General features: G+C 38.5%; 1 non-coding gene across 1 annotated transcript; it reads left to right on the forward strand.

The window, feature by feature from the left end:
- Window positions 1–817: 817 nt before the first annotated feature.
- On the forward strand, window positions 818–924 carry LOC141709210 (small nucleolar RNA R71). The gene has a single exon (XR_012569798.1). It is a non-coding gene; the product is annotated as a small nucleolar RNA R71 (small nucleolar RNA).
- Window positions 925–4,037: the final 3,113 nt, after the last annotated feature.

Genomic DNA, 4,037 nt, shown 5'->3' on the forward strand with positions numbered 1-4,037 from the left:
AACTTCAGCTTCGACTTCTTTTGCCTTTTCAGCATCAGCTACTTTTCCAGATCTTAAGGTAATAGCCTTGACTTGCTCTTTGGCTTCCTTCCTGCCTGGTACTTCCGTGTCACTGGAAAGAGTGCCAGGTTGACGATTGAGCACTGCATTGGCTAATTGACCGATTTGATTTTCCAAGGTCTTGATAGAAACCGCCTGACTCTTGCACAACAACTTAAGTTCCTCAAAATCAGCACTAGTAGGTGCAGCTGCACTTCCCTGTTGAGGATATGATTGCCTTGTAGCATACTGCTGTGGTTGCTGGAATCCAGGTGGGTTAAACTGTTTACTTACTCCTTACTGATATGGTGGCTGAATAGCATTCTGATTATTCCCCCAGCTGAAATTTGGATGATTTCTGTTGTCAGGATGATAGGTCGCTGGCACAGGCTGCTGTTGTCGCTGATAATTATTCACATACTGAACAAATTCGTTGACAAGAGAACACTGATCCGTAGCATGAGAACCTGCACAAAGCTCACAAACCATAGCTATTTGATTAACTCCATACGTAGCCAGAGAATCAACCTTCATTGATAGCGCTTGGAGCTGGGCTGCAATAGCGGTGGCTGCATCAACTTCCAGAATACCTGCTACCTTGCCTGACGTCATCCTCTGAGTTGGGTTTTGATGCTCATTTGCAGCCATCGTCTCGATAAGATTATACGCTTTAGTATAGCTTTTAGCCCATAAGGCGCCTCCAGCTGCTGCATCGAGCATGGGCCGAGATTGGGCCCCCAAACCATTATAAAAACCAGTGATTACCATCCAATCAGGCATTCCATGATGTGGACATTTTCTCAACATTTCCTTGTAGCGTTCCCAAGCCTCACACATAGATTCTGTAGGTTGCTGCGCAAATTGAGTAAGAGCACTCCTCATAGCAGCAGTCTTTGCCATTGGATAAAACTTCACCAGAAACTTTTGCACAAGATCTTGCCACGTAGTGATTGACCCAGCTGGTTCAGAATGTAACCAGTCTTTAGCCCTATCCCTCAGTGAGAATGGGAAAAGCCTCAACTTGATAGCCTCATCAGTCACGCCATTATACTTAAAAGTGCTGCAAATCTCGACAAAATTCCTTATGTGCATGTTGGGGTCTTCAGTTGCCGCTCCTCCAAAAGAAACAGAATTCTGCACCATCTGAATAGTGCCCGGCTTGATTTCAAAGGTGTTAGCTTGAATAGCCGGATGAAGGATGCTTGACTGAATGTCATCAATTTTAGGCCGAGAAAAATCCATAAGAACTGGATCAGCTTGAACAATACGATCTCCCATGTTTACTGGTTCTTTCTGCTCAGTTCCTGAATCCGAATCCTCAAAATCTAACTTCTCCGGTGTATCAAGAACTTCGTCTTTCTCCTCAGCTGTATCTAAGGTCCTCTTGCGAGCACGAGAACGAGTTTGCATAAACGTTTGCTAAAGTACCTGAAACACAACCGAAAAGAGTAATTAACTACTACGTCCTAATCACTGAGTCCTAATGACCAATGATGGTAAGTACATGAACTAAACAAATACGCCGAGTCCCCGGCAGTGGCGCCAAAAACTTGTTAGGGCGAAATCACGCACTAATATTTACGCAAGTATACGCGTTCGCAAGTAATATAGAATACTTTCTAGTTCGTTCCCTCAGAGACTCAGACTAAGTTATTGTCTAATTTAACTCACTCACCAATGTATGACTACTTCTCAATGTTAAGATAATAACACTTAAAATTGTTGATTAAATATTAACTATAATTAACTACTTAATTAACCACTTAACTAACACTTCAATTTATCAATAATAAAACACTCATGAGATCACAACTTCATTATTACTTCCTTCTATAGCCATAGTTATTACCTTTAGCATGTGACAGTGATGATATTAATCGAATAACACGAAACTGATAAAAGCCAACTTTCATTGTACTAATACCATTCTACCAAGCATCCACAATTAAGATAGAAGTTGAATAGTCATCAATTATGTTGAGTTCCTATATGTCTACAGAAATTGACAACACAACGATTTAAGCACAACTTATTCCTTTTTGATTACATAGGGCAAATAAAACTGTTAGAGTTACCCACTAATCATGCACAATGTACATGAACCTATGCTAGCATGGCAAGTTCTAAATCTCAAGATCCACCGTCGCTTCACAAGAGATTAACACCCTATCTTATATGTTCGCGACGCACATAAGACGAATACGCACAACCAATACTAGATATCATGCAATCATCACACACTAAAGTATTAAACAATTAACTAAAGAATTCCATAATAAATCCGTTGCAACCCCATGATCACGATTAGCCCATAATAGAACTTATCGCCATCATGGGTTCATATGAAATCATGATAAACAAACACAAGAAAATAACAACTAAACTAATTATATTAAAACAGAGTACGTCACAAGAGTAAATAAGTCAAAGCAAGAAAACTAGCATCCAACGTTACAACAAAACAAGAATCACAAGAATATATGCTTCCTCTTCGTTGCTGTGTGCTAAATCGGTCTTCTTCCTTATCTCCTTCGCTTCTTGCAAAACACAATCTAAAACGTAATCTCCTCTTAATACTCTGTGAAAAACGTCTCAAATCTACCTATATAATAGTCCCATAAAACTCAGATTACATAGAAGTTGGAAGCCAAACAGAAGTAGAAGTCTAAAATAATATATCTTTTTCCCCGACCCTGCGTGGCCGCTCAGCATTTCTGGGCGGGCGCGCAAGGCTGCTGCGCGGCCGCTCAGCATTGCTGCGCGGGTGCGCAGGACCCTACTGGAAAATTTCCAGGTTTGTTCCGTTTCTTCGCCGTAATCTGCCCGTTCTTTTCCTCTCGCAATGGTGAACACATGCCAAGGTTTATTCTTGATGATTCCTTCTCCGAAATGCAACTAATACCCTGAAATGCATTAACACTAGAAAAACGCATCAAATACACAAAATACTTGATTTCAAGACACCAATTTAAGCCATTTTAAGACGTTCTAAGTGGTATAAAATGCCACTTATCACAATACTAGAATTTTATCAATAGACATCGATCCTTAGACATCGGTTGCTCAGACGACCGATGTTAAAGTTATATTTAGACATCAGTTATTTTAAAACCGATGTTACTTCTTATTTTAGACATCGGTCCAGAAAATAACTGTTGTCTATAGTTATTTTTCAAAAATGAAAAATGTTAGTTAGACATCGGTTTTTTATGTAACCGATGTCTTTGTTTTATAGACATCGGTTATATTTTACAACCGTTGTCGATGGTTAACTTAAAAAAATTAAAAAAAACGCGGAAAATTTCCCCCCTTTATCCCCCAAATATTCCCCCTTAACAAAAAAAACCCGTTTCCCCTAATTCTTTTTCCTGTCTCTCTCTCAGTCTCACTCTCTCTGCTCTTTCTCTCTCACTCTTACCCTCTCTGCTCTCTCTCTCTGAGCTCACTCTGCTCTCTCTGGTTCTCTTTCCCTCTCTCTTCCATCTCTCTACTTCTCTCCCTTTCTGTCTCTTCCATCTCTCTCTCTCTCTCTCTCACACACACACACACCAGATCAGTTTATAGTAAGTACATAGGGTTTTAATTAAACCCCAAATTGAAGAACACCATCAATTAATCAAACTCCATCAATGAAAAACCCTAAACTCTGAATAGGTATATTTGTTCATTTAGGTTTGTATGTTCGATTAGGTTAAATTTGTTCAATTAGGTTTGTTCATAAATTTTAATGGGTTTTTTCCTTTTTTGAACAGGTTTTGAGATTTATTGAGCTTCATAAGTTTTGTACTCTAATTTTCTATATTTTCTTGAGTTGTTTTAAAAATGCATGTATATATATTTACATAAATCTGCATTTTTTGAACATAAATTAGGATTTTGTTCTTTTATATATATATATTTAGGTTTGCCTAAATATATCAATTAGGTTTGATATTTGCATGTGTTTTTTTTTCTGGTTGATATCTTCTGATTTTTGTCCGTTTAAAGTTTTAAGTAAT

This window comes from Apium graveolens, chromosome 2, assembly GCF_009905375.1.
Source record: "Apium graveolens cultivar Ventura chromosome 2, ASM990537v1, whole genome shotgun sequence".
Lineage (NCBI taxonomy): Eukaryota > Viridiplantae > Streptophyta > Magnoliopsida > Apiales > Apiaceae > Apium > Apium graveolens.